Source organism: Dreissena polymorpha, chromosome 7 (genome assembly GCF_020536995.1).
Source record: "Dreissena polymorpha isolate Duluth1 chromosome 7, UMN_Dpol_1.0, whole genome shotgun sequence".
NCBI classification, from domain to species: Eukaryota; Metazoa; Mollusca; class Bivalvia; order Myida; family Dreissenidae; genus Dreissena; species Dreissena polymorpha.
In genome coordinates this window covers 41,421,623-41,438,104 of record NC_068361.1, presented here as the reverse complement: position 1 = coordinate 41,438,104, position 16,482 = coordinate 41,421,623, and positions in this window count along the sequence as shown.

Genomic DNA, 16,482 nt, shown 5'->3' with positions numbered 1-16,482 from the left:
TTGGATTTGGGTACACCAAGAAATCAGTACAATATGTGGGGAGAGATTATGCTGAGTCTTTGGGAAAGACAATGAAGCCGGACCAAAAATGCCTTAGTGACAACTGGTTTTATGGATTTTGCAAACGCTGGCCTGAACTGAAGTCATCAAAACTTCAAAAACGGGATCTTTCAAGAGCGAAAACATCAAGAGAAACACTAAATAAATACTATGATGAACTGTTCAATGTACTAACAGAGAACAAAATAATAGATAAACCTCAGAAGATATTCAATATTGACGAATCTGGTGTCAACAGTGAACACACCCCACCAAAAACCATCTGCAAAAAGGACACTGTGCCACAAAATATAACCTCTGCAAGATCATCCACAGTAACCATCATAGCAGCTGGTAATGCTGCTGGTCAAAGTGTTCCACCATATTATGTCTTCCAAGGACAACGCTGGAATGATACATTTTTGAATGGAGCATGTCCAGGGTCAGCTGGGGAGATGTCGAAGTCTGGATGGTCCAATACATCAGTGTTTTTGAACTATCTGACGAAACATTTCATTGCCTATGTTCCTACAGACAGCGAACATCCCACACTCATATTGTACGATGGTCACCGCTCACACATTTCATTAACATTGGCTGAATGGGCAAAAGCGAACAATGTCATCCTTTTTGTTCTGCCTCCACACTCAAGTCATGTAACCCAGCCTCTGGATGTAGGCATTTTCGGGCCCTTCAAAAACATAAACTATCAAGTGTCAGCACTTCATGAAGTTAAATCCTGGCTTGAACATCACCAAATACAATATTGCCCAACTTACAGCAAAGCCCTATCTGAAAGCACTTTCTCCAGAAAATTTAATATCAGCATTCAAGAAGACTGGAATATCACCATACAGCAAATTAGCAATTAGTGACTCCCAGATAGCACCATCTACAATCTTTGATAAACAGGATATAACCATGGAATTAACAACACCAAGTGAAGGAACACCAAACCTGATGCAGAATGCTGGTGATGCAAAACAAGCTTCTGAATATCCAGCTGTTGATTTCTTTTCCAAAAAGACAATCACTCAGGCAGTTAAGCCCAAGCCTAAAAGATTTGTGCCTCCATTTAAAGTAACAGGCAACATGATGGACGAAAAGAATGTTCAGCAGCTAACAGCTGCAGCCAACAAATCAGCATTCGCTCGTGATCCTGAAGTTAAAGAAAAGGACACACAAAAGGCACCTATACCAAGTACATCTGGACTCAGCAAACAACAAGTGCCCATTTTGAGTCATGAGGATGCGAACAGCGATGAGGACATTGAGACTGACTCTGAATCATGTTGCGTTTGCAAAAGTTTTGAGCCTGCAGGCATTGACAATTTCCCATACATAACATTGGTTACATGGGGAAAATGTGACAAATGTCCACATTGGACTCATTTTAAATTATGTACAAATGTGAGAGTAATACGAAGGGACACTGAATTTCTGTGTCCACATTGTGAATAAACATGTTTACAGTCTTATGATTAAAAACACAGATTAATTCTCTGTGTAAAAGTTAAAACTAATTAAAAATCTTATTTTTTGAGAAAATTGTGATTTACATTGTTTATAATGATAACAAAATATGTTATGTACCCTATTACATTTTTTATGGCAATTGTTGCCCACCATACTTGAAAAATTTTCTTTTTGTAAAATTAGCGCGATATAATGGAGTGACCTAGATTTCACGGACGATTTGACAGGTTATGACCTTTCTGCTTTTACGTCTCTAATACTCACACCAAAGTAAAATAAATGCGCTTGTTTTGTGAAATAATGATTTTTTTAGGCATTGGATATAAACTTTAGGTAATATATCGGCTTTTTTGCAAGCAAGTAATTGATTTTCGACAAGTACCGCGATACAGTTGGGTCCCATGATAACGTCAAAATGGCAACCAGAATTTCTCTCTCGATAATACAGTAGTCTCATAATGAAAGCCTTTATATTATCCGTGTTGTGCTTATGCATGCATGGTAATGGTAATATGCACGCAAATATTGGTTATTTGCCAATCAGAAAAGACATTGTTAACAAGGTAACAAGGGTTATCTTCTCTAAAGTTTTATTACTTCTATATTGCAATTAACATTTTTGGAATATGGTTGATTTTATTTTTATGAATGGCTGTTTTCTACCTTTTATAACCAATATTGAAATATATATGTACATCAATATCACACAACACTTGAAACTATAATGGAGTGACCTAGATTTCACAGACGATTTGACAGGTTATGACCTTTCTGCTTTTACGTCTCTAATACTCACACCAAAGTAAAATAAATGCGCTTGTTTTGTGAAATAATGATTTTTTTAGGCATTGGATATAAACTTTAGGTAATATATCGGCTTTTTTGCAATCAAGTAATTGATTTTCGACAAGTACCGCGATACAGTTGGGTCCCATGATAACGTCAAAATGGCAACCAGAATTCCTCTCTCGATAATACAGTAGTCTCATAATGAAAGCCTTTATATTATCCGTGTTGTGCTTATGCATGCATGGTAATGGTAATATGCACGCAAATATTGGTTATTTGCCAATCAGAAAAGACATTGTTAACAAGGTAACAAGGGTTATCTTCTCTAAAGTTTTATTACTTCTATATTGCAATTAACATTTTTGGAATATGGTTGATTTTATTTTTATGAATGGCTGTTTTCTACCTTTTATAACCGATATTGAAATATATATGTACATCAATATCAAACAAAACTTGAAACCCTCAATTTGTTTGCAAAAATAATTTATAAAAAAAACAGCGTCACCAATATTCATGTACGACTTAACAATCATGCTCTTCTGCTAAGAATAGATTTGGTAAAAGTTTTCTTTACAGTAGGCACGCGGTGACCATTCACTATAAACATCATTATTCAAAAGGGATGCGTATTATCATCGACTCGATGAAATGTACACGCAGTGTTTGTTAATGAAATGTTTATGAAAATTATGTAAATGTATCTGAAATATATTAATTAACATATTAAATCAGCAAACGAAGAATTCTACGACATATTATTTTGACTTAATTGTTTCGATTTTATTCAAAGTACATTCAATACGACGGTAGACAAACAAGCTTGAGATAACTGACACCATGAATAGGCACGAAAACTTAATTAGCTCTACTGCAATATCGAATAAGTTTGCCATTAAAATGAGAACCGTATATTGCGTTCTTAAATAAAGGACCGAAAGGCACGATGAGGTTAAAAGGTTAAGCGATATCCTGTGCGCAACTTTACTAACAGTATGCATGAGATTGACCAAAATTTGAACCATATTTCAGGAGAAGTGCTGATTACTTCTGATGAATCGATACACAAAAACATTTTAAAGAGTTTTTTAAATATATAATCGTTAATTTGGCAATACAGTGTAATTTGCATATGGGGGATATTTCGGCCCCATTAATTGCAGTGACTCAACATCTGTTACGAAATGTACCCGCATACACGAACACACCGATCGCACATAATCATTAACATATAGTATTTATGTTGTAAAATTGATTTTTGTGTAATGTATTTAACATGTTTTCAATATAAATAAAATATTAAATAATGATTACATTAGTATCGATTACAGTTATGAGTAAGAATCCCCGGATTAGAAGTATTTTTCATTTAAGAGAGAGGAGCAAACACAATCAATCATTGTCAAATAAGATAATTAGAATTCACATTGTAACTTATGTTAAAATAAAAATAAAAATAAACCAATAAAAGATTAAGAGCAAAATTATTAAATCTTCTAATGACAACAACACATTTTAACTTAAAGAACATAGTTATTTAAAATGGAAGAAAAATAAAAGAAAAAAAAACAGTATGTACGTCGTAATATCGTTTTCTTTATAAACGAACTCAACCGCAAATACAACAACATGACAACAAATAAATACACACAATCACATTTAATAAGCACGCAATGATAAATGCAACTTTCCAATAATTATCCAGGTTGAAAGCCTTAATGTCATTAAAACGTCTTATTCAATCCATTACGTCAGTTATTGTGTACTATACTTATTTTATTTGGAATAAATCGCGTTTTAATGAGCATGACGTGCATATTGAATTTAGCAAACATAATGAACTTAACAGTTATTTGAAAAAGTAAATGTGGAAAAAAAGACAATATCAGCCTAAGTAAAATGCAGAGAACGGCTGAACGAGAAGTCGAGGAATTGTGGTGTGTCAGGTGTTCAATTTACAAAAAAATATATTCAGCTCTGGTTCATCTTGATATCTAATAAAACTTAAATAATATTAACATTATAATGTATATGTTGATAAATGTATACGGCAAACTAAATGAAGTTAATTTATTCAGTCGTTGCAGGCGCAAAGAATCTAATTTAAATATTATAAACAGTATTAAATTATTCGTTGTATTACATAAAATGCTCTCAATACAGACTTCTTTTTTGAAAATGTTATTCCATGAATAGAACACGAGGCAAATATGGACGGTTTCAAAACAATGTAATATTGTATTCGTCACCGTGGTCAATTTATATTAAGAAAACAAACAGGTTCTTCCTTCCACGAAAAACAGATATTCAGCCGGTTCGTTTTACACAACTGTGGTAGTTCAAAGCCAATCAAAATAATTAATATTGTTGAGTCACGTCCTAATTTGTATTATAATAATAGCTGCAGCTCCAAGTACAATTGTTTTTTACTGAATGGACAAGGAGCCCGGATGTCATTTGCTTCTACAAACTAATATAAAACGTTGAATACATTAAGGGCATTTACAAAAGGGACAACTCCGACACATACTAGAAGGATTATGACCATAACCGTATTTGTAGTTTTCCACCCGCTCACTCGTTGGCAACGCTAACATGGAAATTTAACATATATGTTTGCAATTTGCTATTCACGAAAACCACACACACAATTTAATATGAGCCAATTATTTAGATTTTCTTTTAAACCGATCCGCTTCCCTCTTTGCTATGGCTTGTATGCGTTACTTGTTCCTTTTTGTGAACACTATTTATTCATATACAACGATTTAATACACATGCATTACTCATGTTATCGAACAACTATACACATATAATTCGATATTCTTAAACCAATAAATATATTTCTCGTTCTTAAGAATAGATTTGTTTGATATCAGAAAATGCAGTAATTATATGATATAAAAATGTAAAGTATTGATATAAAATGTATCAAATCCAGTTAAACGGCCCCCTATACCGCCACTTCTGATTATTTATTATATATGAACATTTATGAAATGATAAAAAGATCTTCAACTGACATCAACACATATCATATAAATAAAAATTAATTAACGACAACCTAAGGACAGAAACTTTTAGTTTGAACTGGATGTTGAGTGCATAAAATATTTATCAGGTTGTTAAAGGATTTTTATTGCAATTTACGAGCATACCGGCCTAAAAGGTTGCTTTTGTCATGTACTTAAAGTAATACGAACACGCTCATAGTATTAAAAGCCGAACGCACTCGGCATTTTTTAGTCCATAGTTTATTATGTTGCTATGAAAGCTCATCATTTTGGATCTATTGTTGCTCCTTAACAGCAAATTGTTTTGCCGAAAATATATGTGTTAAACAAATATTATGGTCATATATTCCATAAATGTTCAAGAAGTTTGAACGCGTCTGTCTTTATTACCGTAAAACTCATGTCTCAGTTCTTAACCCATTTATGCCTAGTGGACGCTCCCATCATTCTAAATTGGATCAATTTATTTCCAAAATTAAGGATGTCGAGTATATTTATTTCTATTTTAGAATATTTTTTATAGAAATTCCTTTAAGCAAACAGCGCAGACCCTGATGAGATGCCGCATCACGCTGTTTGCCAAGGCCTTTTTCTAAACGCTAGGCAAAAGTGGTTTTATGAAGCTAAAATATGTGATTTGCATATGAATTAGCAAATGAGAGAAAAAACAAATGCTAATTTATTTCTTACGCCCATTATTCGTGAGGACACAATACAGACACATGGTATTTAAAACAACGACACCTATTGTTTCAAGATCAATGTGTACATTTTCATAAACATGTCATTTATCGCAATTAACAACGCATTTGCTCTACAGTACGTTTCGAATACCACACAGACTCAATACGCACGGAACGTGCACACCGTAAACTCATTTATTCACATTTAGATAATGCAAACAACATAAACCAATCGAATAAACATAGTACAAATCAAGCCTCGAATGAGTTGAAGGTCTTAAAGACCATATTTTTCACGAATGAAAAAATCACATTTTACAAACAAAATGATTTACATTTTTGAGCATTTTATTGGTGTATAAAGTGCAAGAAACTGCCCATAATTTGCAAAAACGACAATGAACAATTAAGAATATAACATAAGTTGTCTGATATTTAAATGTAACAAATATGACAGGACAAAAAGGGTAATGACATTAAGACAATTCGTAAAATATTCACCCGTTAGCTTTCGGTATATCGACCTACCCTATAGACCAATCATACAATATATTTTAAAATATGATTGCATTTTATATAACAACGTTGGCATCATAACTAGGTGTGTACTTTAAGTAAATTCCTGCGTATGCATATATGTATACATGAATATAGACGTAACGTTACATCCAATGCAGAAATTCATAGCGTAAACACGATTTAAAGAAAAGGAGAAAAAAAATTCCTATGGAAGTACCGTAATGTCACTGTGCATAATTAAGCGAAAGTAACTACCATTTTGTTTTTAGAGATTTACATACGGTAATCTTTTTATTATAATATTATTTTTTTATATTATTTTTTTAAACCTATTTATTTATCTTGATTGCATAACAAGCTTAAGGCTTATATGAAACGGGATCGAACCCGTGACCTCCCGATCGCTAGGCGGACACCATATAATAGTTATTATAACATATGTAAATTAACATGGTTACAATACACTTGGAACCAAGTACGTATTTGATTTTAATCATGTGCTTCTTGAAGCTTACTGTTAAGATCACAATGGACTTTTTCCTTCGTCTAAGGCCTCGAAACAGTTTGTGGGAGACTATATTTACCATAATAATTTTTATGTTCTTTAAGAGCCGCATGTGAAAACAAGAGATAACTCGTTTATATTGATCCTAACGTTAGCAGGGTGACAACTGCTCTCATAGTGCTAGTTCCTTGAGGCAAAGAAGAACAGAATATACCAGAAAAAGGACATGTGTAGTAAAATATGTCATGCGTTGGAATTGCAACGAAACACGTTTTAAGTGCAGATCATTGCTTGATGCAATCCACGAAATTCTAAGAAAATTCGAAGACTAATATTGTGTGATTGGTATAGTAGAATATTGACATTTTAGCTTAAGTCAATAATAAAATAGTATTGTTCACAAAACTTAATGATTGGGTTAAATATGACCTAACAGGGCGTAGCAAATTGCATATTCCTATGCGTGTCTTTCATGTATCTTCTATTACATAGTTTTTCATATCACGGCTTAATAAACTGCTAACTAAGTAAGTGACAGCTTGTTGATTATTTCATAACCAAATAATTGCATGGAACATAATCATCAGCAAAAGTACATTCTTTAGAATACAGTGTATTTAACAGCTTCAAAATGTCAACTGTTGTCTATAAGGTACACACACATACGACGGAACGTAATGAAATTCAAGTGAAATTATGGTGTTAACTGGCATTAAATCAGTTAAGTGATCCATTGATCGAAACCAAAATTAAGATCACGCTGTAACTCACAACAACTTTTCAATTAATTAAATATATGTATTGATTAAAAGGTTTATAAAACAGCAGTGTATTGTGCTATCGGTTGTTTTGAATGCGTGTATTATTCCTTAATTGTGTTGTTTACTTAGGTCTATTTGCTATAAAGTGTCATGCTGTGTACCTGCAACAACATCCGTTATATTTTTGCTTCATGGTACATTCTATCCAACGAAGCATCAAATTAAAATTGTCTAAATAGTTTATATACACTGACAATCGAGATAAAAGAGCAGCATAAAGCATTGCTGCTCACCGAAAGGGCAGTTTCCATATTCAGTATCATTTTTGTGTCTATATTTATATATATATATTATTCTGAAACAAAATGAAACCCCATAACCGACGTCTTGTAGTATTGGAAAGGTATGCCTTGAGATTATTTAAGTGTGATGTTTATCATGCAGAGAAACCCGTTTATAATCATATTTAACTTTGAAGTCGTTGTTCCCAGTTTTATCAGTTTAAGTTTTGTTGCGTATTACGTGTATTGCCTCGTGTTGGTAAAACATTTATAACTTGTAGTTTAATAACGTTCCTTCGCTACTGGTAATGCCTATGCACGTTTATTATGCATGTGTTAAAATAAGCGATATAAACAGCTTTCATAAACACACGTAAAACACAAACGTATCAGTGCAGCTGATCCACCAAAAACTGCATACGCTGTGACCTTTTAACACATTGCAGTATACATTAAAACAAGTAGTTTCAAAGCGTGTTCATATAATGATAAGTAAATGAGAATATAAACTGAGCGAAATTTCACATTTTACGTGGCAAAACGTACTTTCAAATAAAAAAAATATTTGATAGTAACCCTGCATCCCAGTTCTATTGCCTGTGGTTTAACGCCGTTTTATGTTGGACATTGTGTTGAGATTATTAACAACTATCGATAAAATATTAAATTCAGATACAAATGCAGTTCTTATATGTGTTAATATAGCAGATGCTCTTGTTATATGTCTCTATCGATTCAAAATACCCATTATAAACACTTGATAACAAACGGAATACTGATTAGAAATTTATGCATAGCAATATCTTAACACAGGAAAAATATATCGAAAATACATGGTTAATGCCGGGATAGAGAAAGTTTATAATGAAAGCTTAGTGAATTTGGAGCTTCAGGACGAGCTTAACATATTTTTTTTCGTGCACATTAAATCAAATCTATTTTTCTACCGTAAGTTATAATGTGCAGTCTTGAATTCTGTTTTCCAAGCATTTAACATAACGTATTCATTATATGTTTGATAACAAGAACCTTATCCATACGTACTTGCATGTATGCGTACTCTCCGCAAACAATTTATACGCGTAGTTATTTGTTAGGGAATAAGAAGAATAATTGTGTTTCGCTAGTCAGCTGGTTATAAAGGAAATAGCGTTTATGAATAATCTTGAGTAAGACAATTAATCACAAAAATGAATAACCAAAACTGCACCAATTCGACTCTTACTCTTCTTGAATCTTATTAAGAAAAAGCATGTTCCCTTTTCGGCAAAAGTAACACTTCACTGCCCTCCATCAGTCATAAACGCACCTTTCTCAAATGTCATTTTTAAATATTAATTAACGTATAAGTATCATTTTGTATGCACAAGAGTAAAGTTATTCTAGTGCTCACAGACCAATAATAAATGTTTTCGTATTTTTGAAATCAGACATATAAACCCATATTTCGAATTTAAAAATAATGATTTTCGCGTGTATTGTACGACCAAAACGCTCGGAATATCCCGTCATGGATATATTAAATTGGTGATGTGCCTAAATATGCATTTTATTTTATAAATTAATGACACCGGTCCTTCTTAGACAATACATACCATATGCCGTCGTAACAATTACTTCAATATCAGGTCTGCTGCAATGACTAGATGAAAACAAAAGCCACATTTATTCCAAGATTGGTTTCGTGATTAACAAATGAGTTTCGTGCATTAAATAATGTTTGGCATGTGGAATGTAAAACGTTACTCTGCTATATGTTTTCCTTCTTGCTGTTAATATGAAATACGTTCTAAACAATTTTATTTACAGTCATTGAATCATAAAACTATGTGGTACCATGCTTTATATCTATTGTTTAACCTACATGAAGTTGGACATAACCAGAAAACAGTTTCATTAAATTAATGTTTGATACACTCTAACAAACAGTTATGATTAAATAAGCAGTGTAATACAAACACAATTGTAATGGTTCGCATGCTTATTGTGACGCATGTGCCCTATGTTATTATACTGTGTATAAAAAAATATAACCGGAAAATACATTTATGACCAAATAATTAGATAGCATTTTATTCACATGTGCTCAGGATGACTTTGCTTGTTTAGTTATGAGACACACTGCACCTTATACACTTTATGTCACTCAAGTAAATGATTTACATTTTATTAATGTCTTTATTAAGATTGGTGAAGATTTACGTGAAATGCCTTTATTTATCTCATGAGTCTTTCAGTAATGAGTAGCTCATATCTGCTTCCAAAACACATCTCCAACATGACCTATATTGCGAATGAAAATTCCATCGCAGAACTGATAAAGATTTCTATAGCGCTTGCTTAGAAAGTTAAAACTTAATTGTCAAGGTCAGTATTAATCAGTACTGTAGTGTTGTGTGTAAATGAATAGTTGAATGTAACCTGTGGTGTTTTGTACGACTAAGAGTTTTGGTAATGAACGCTTTCTGAGTAGCATGGTCTTGTTGTCTTTAAACCCGTAATTGGCCATTTATAACGTGCTTGTACGAGCTACAACACTAAAAGTACAAAGATATGTTTCCTCCATATAATCAAAGAAAGTAATAACGATTATTGGTACGCAGGCCCATGTTTGAGTCATATGTGTTCACTTTTGTGGTTTAGCATTTTAGGACGTTGATAATTAAGTTATATAAATATTATTTATTTTGTCTTAAATGATAATTGGACTAGAATATTGTTATGTGCTTGATGAATTGGCTCCATAATTCTAATTTACGAGCTGATGATACGTTAAAGTGTAAAGCAATATTTTTTTTCAACATGTATGTTTAACTTATTACTGAGGTCGGAATAAAATTCAAGCATACATTTTTGCAAACATCAACATCGCAACGAAATGAATATAAATAGGAGTGTAGAATCAACGAATTGTTTTTTTGGCTGTTTGGTTATTTCTTTATTTTTGTCTCTGATGAGTATATTTCAGTTCTTTAATGTATTTTCTTGTTTAAATAACGTTATAACGTGTTATTTATAGCATGCACAATTAAGAAGTTGTATCGCAATATAAATGTATATCAAAACTTTGTTTTTACATTAAGAAAGTAATATGTTATATTTTTAAAAACATGAACGTCGCTTACTATCGCAATTGTCGTTGGTATTTAATTTGTAGATATAGCCTTGAATATACATATTTTAATTAAGTGTCCCTTATATCATAATTCAACATAATATACATGTTTTTTTAATATATTACTAAGTTTTCATTGTACAAACTCATTATAAACATCATACCTGTCTTCTACATTATGCATGGCTTATTGGTTTATTTGCAAATTTTCATCAGAAAAATAGCTTTATGACCTTTGTTTCCATTGTGTGTGATTTTCATTTACACAACCATGTGTTTAAATGATAAAGAAATGTTTTTGAAAGAAAGGATCAGATTACAGTTTGTGTTCATTTTGTATTGTAATAAATTATTCAGCGCACGATATACTTCAATTAAGTTTATGTTTGAATTAATGGTTTTATTTGCTTTACATACGGTGGTAGCTTCTTTATATGAATTATACTAGATCAAACGTGTGCATGTGTGTGTTTATTGCAGGCTTGCATTACTATTTAGATTTGGTGCAAACATTTACCTAATTAAACTAAACATATGAAGTTTGCAACACTGCATATGTTAAGAAAACTATGGTTATTAAAGCACCATCTGCCGTTATATTAACATTTGAATTCTCATTTTTTATTTGAAAACATTACCCAAATTATACTTAAGTTATAACATGAAGCATTGTGCAGTATCGATGCTTCTTTAAAGTCATATTTATTGCTTCACTTTTCTAAAAGGCTTTCATGAGCAATAATTGATTTGTTTACTGGAAGAAGTTCAGTTGATTTAGGCTGATTTCAAAATTATTTGGAATATTTTGATTTTATGCCTTTTTTTAGTGTTATAACTTTGCCTTGACATCCTTATCATGTTTCCCGTTTTTGTTTAGATGGTACACATGAATTAGAGTATGTTGTTTCGTAAAGGGTAGAAAGTATTCGCTCCGATTGTTTCCGGTACAATAGATTTGAGGTAAGCTGGCGTAAGATTCTTTGTGATTTTATACATACGAACAAGTTTATGTTTTCAGCGCCTAACCACCCAACCTCTTTGTAGAGCTCCGTATTCAAGACAATTTTTGTACAACCCGATACAATTTGTGCTGCTTCTATTTGATTTTTTCAAAGTCGTATTTTTAATAATTACAGCATTATCAAAAAAGTACGCCTGAATTTTCAGCTACAATAATCATATTTGATTTATAATGACATTTGTATATACATTATTGCATTTCAATTTAATTATTTTGATACATTTATCTTAAGATGCATGTGATTAAAACCATGCTGTTGTCTTGAGCCGTTCTTAGAAACGAATGTATTGGTGTCATCGTTATAATATAACTATAAGATGTATCCATAGCAACTAAATCATTGTTAGAGCTTTTGAATATTCTTGCACGAAGAATCATATAAAATATGATCAACCTGCCAACAATTTAGAATTGATAATTGACCTTGTAAAAGTTTATTATTCGCACATGTCATTTGTCTTGCACATTCAAGCAAATTAAGACACGATAATAGCCAATCTCTGCAATATATCTTGTTTAAAAAAAATATTCATTATGTCAATTGCAAAAACCAATATTTTGACGTGTTTGGTTTTTTTGAAACAGTATCTTGTTTTGTGTGATATATTTTATTAAATCTATTTTGAATGATATTATTTATGAGCCTCGTTTATAGTTGTATCTTATACGCGTCCTGTCATTAACGTAAACACACACTAAAAAAACAAAAACTACTATATCAGAGATGTTTCGTCAATATATTACTCTTTCAACTTGATTTGCCTCTTCTACACTTATAGTGTATTTGTAAATATGCTAGGCGAACAGGTCATTTTTACTTTGATTAAGTTTAAGATATGTAAAACATGAACTTTGTTGAGCGTTGATCTTATAAAGGTCTAAATCAAGTGTGGCATTTGAAGGCTTAACTATACATATACACGAATGACACATATAGAACGGGTGCCTTAGCTTCCTATATGTGATACCAATGCTTTCTCTCCGATTCAATTGCTCGACATCTTTTGTACATATTGACTTCAAACTCAAGGTTTGAGATGTTGGTAAACAGTGACAGTGGAAGCAGTGGTATGCAAAAAGAGGGAAATATGCTCGTTATTTACGTTCTCTTTAGACAAAATGGATGGCTACTATGGTATAAAATACTATGGTTATATAATTAAACCAAAACTTAAATGTGGATCATGCAAAAAACTGACTTAAGCTAAGCTTGCGTAACTTCTGGAGATTGCGTCAACATAAACCCGGACGGGGACTGCTGTTTTCTCTGTGACAAATGATGTTATTTATTTAAGCGAATTTGATTTCCTTATTTTGATAACTTTGCTTCATGTTTTGTTTTTGGAAATTGTCAATTCTTTTTTTTAAGGCATTGATTTGGGGAGTATAAGTATAATTCGATTAAAAGGCATTTATAAAAAAATTAATTCCCACAAGTTAAATGGTAATTATTTAATCGAATTGATAATACAACAGTTTACATGTAACCGTTAATCACATATTACTATGAATATTATGTAGATACTGTATCTTGATAATATATATGCTGAACTCAATGGCTTTCGATACGGTTTAGAAGATTGATGTCAACTGTTCTAGGCAGACTTTTTTCGTGTTCAAGCCTCTAAAATGGACCAATCAAAAACTGTTTATGTCCTGATAAATAAAACTCTAAACTCTGAATTTAAACTTTTCTTTTAATTGCACCGATATATTCGTGAATTATACATGACTTAGTGGACCTTTTTGGAATGGACAAAGATTCGTAATAGATATATATAGTATAAAAATATATGTAGTTTTGCTACGAGTTTGAGAGTTAGATGGCGAACACAGAAAACAAGTAAATACCATTGCCATCACAATGGGACAGACATACACTTACAAACTTTAGTCACGAGCATGTTTCTATTTTCTGCTTTTTGTGTATTATACTGTGTTATGGCCTCTGTTCGATATGTAGAGGACACTTTTGGTGCAAATGATTACGATGTCTGTCACTCCACCATCTATATATTGCGACAGGAGATTATGTCCATGTGTACGTATACAAGCACATATGCGGGCTACTTGGCTAGAATCCTGCTTTTGTCGTCAGATGTCGAGTTAAACCCAGACCCTGTTACTGATGTTTTGACTGACAATATGGAGAACATTTTGTCTGCTATCCATACCAGAAATGATGAAATTCGACAGGTTAGGTCGGAAGTCCACAGTGTTAAGACCGAAATTATTGGGTTAAAAGCTGAAATTTCTATTATTCGTTCGAAGGTTAATCGCGTTGAAGAAGCACAAAATAAATCTGATAACAGGTTGGGTAAACTAGAGGAACGAGTAGGAGATATATCGGAAATGTCTGATGTTCTGCATATAGATCTACAAGCCTTATCTATCAACGATGAATGCAATTAATTAATGTAATGAGCGGCGAATAACGCACATTGAGACACAATTAAATATCATCGAATCTGATCGGTTAAAATGTTCATTGAGATTATTTGGGCTTAAAGAAACGGAAACGAACGAAAAAGAATTGCTTGCAGTTGAAGCGAATAAGGTTCTAGGCGTCACGGAGGAAAGTGATTCCCTCGATATAACATCAGTAGTGTCGAATCGGCGAATTGGGGAAAAGCGAGAAAGACGAGCGAGAGAAGATGGCGATGCTGAGCTTGAAAACGACGATACGCGCATGGAACTGGTGCCGTTTTCACGAAGCAATGACAAATTTAAACTTTTTAAGTACAGGGACATGCTTAGGGCCAAGGGGATCAGGATATCAAACGACCTCTCGTACTTACAACGACAACAACTTAAGGAAGTAAACAAGAAAGGCCTCGTTGGTTATTTTAAAAATGGTGAATTGTGCACTAAACGCAAAAGTGATAACAGCCGTATTTATCACCGGGCAGTACGTCAGAGGGAGATGAATGAGCAGTCAGATGGTGTTGTCATGGACATTGGTAACCCAACTGACGTCACTCACGAATATTAACTTGGAATATTGAAGGTTTAAAGCCAAATTGTGTAATTTTGATATTTGTTTGCGATTAGAAAAATATGACATTTTCGGTTTACAGGAAACTTGGGATGTGGACACGGATTATTGTTTGAATTATTTTACAAATCATATACTATATTTTTGTACGGCCAAATTGTCATTAGACGGCGGAAGAGCAATGGGTTGTGTAGTCATTGGAGTTAAACACAATATCGCAAAATATATTACTCGTATTGTAGACAATTTTGAGCACGGTGTTATACTAAAAATTGACAAATCATTATTTGACCTTCATAAAGATGTTATATTTATGAATTTGTATATACCCCCGGAGTCGTCACCCCTTTATGAACATAGTAATAACCATAGGTCCATTCTGCAACAAATAAAAGATATTATAAGTGAGATAAATTTAACGAATGTAGAATATATTATATGCGGAGATCTTAACGAACGCACATCGGATATGTTAGACTTCATAGTGTGTAACAGCAATATTCCAATTTTTCAGGATCTTGATGGTATTCTTGATGGTGACATTGGTATTGTACGCATAAACCGAGACTCCGTTGTTAATAGATATGGGAGAGAACTGGTTGACTTTTGTAAAGCATATGGGTGTTATATTGTAAACGGTCGATTTGGATCCGCAAGTTCTGATTTCACGTTTATAAATTCGAACGGGCGAAGTACAATTGACTATTTCATTGTGTCACAAAGTATGTTTAGTTATATAGACAGCTTTGTTTTTTTGACTATCCAGAGAGTTTCCATTTACCTTTGTCATTATGTTTAAAATGTAAAGCGCCATGTCCGAATACGTCGAATTCCAAAAGGGAGATAAGTAATTACCATATAAACGATGAAAATGCAGAGTGCTAAGTGCATGGGCTTACAGAAGCAATTTTGAGTGAAAAGTTTTGTATATTGGAAAATAAGCTGGTCGATGTGAACGAAGATATAAATGTAATAATCAGTGAGTTTGAGGGTGTTATTGCTAAATGAAGTGAACGTTTTAAGAGGGTAAAACGAAATTTTGTAAATAGGCGAACTCCGTGGTTTAAAGCGACATGTAATGTGGCCGAACGTGACTGTAGGAAATTGTTACAACGTTTTAGATGTAGTCGTACCGACAACGATCTAGAAATGTATCTAAACTCTAACCAATATTTTAAACAGTCGTGTAAGAGGAAACGCTGTTTATATAATAAGCGGGCGATAAGCAAGCTAGAATCGACAGGTAACCGAGACTTTTGGGCGTATATGAGGCGACTGAAGGGC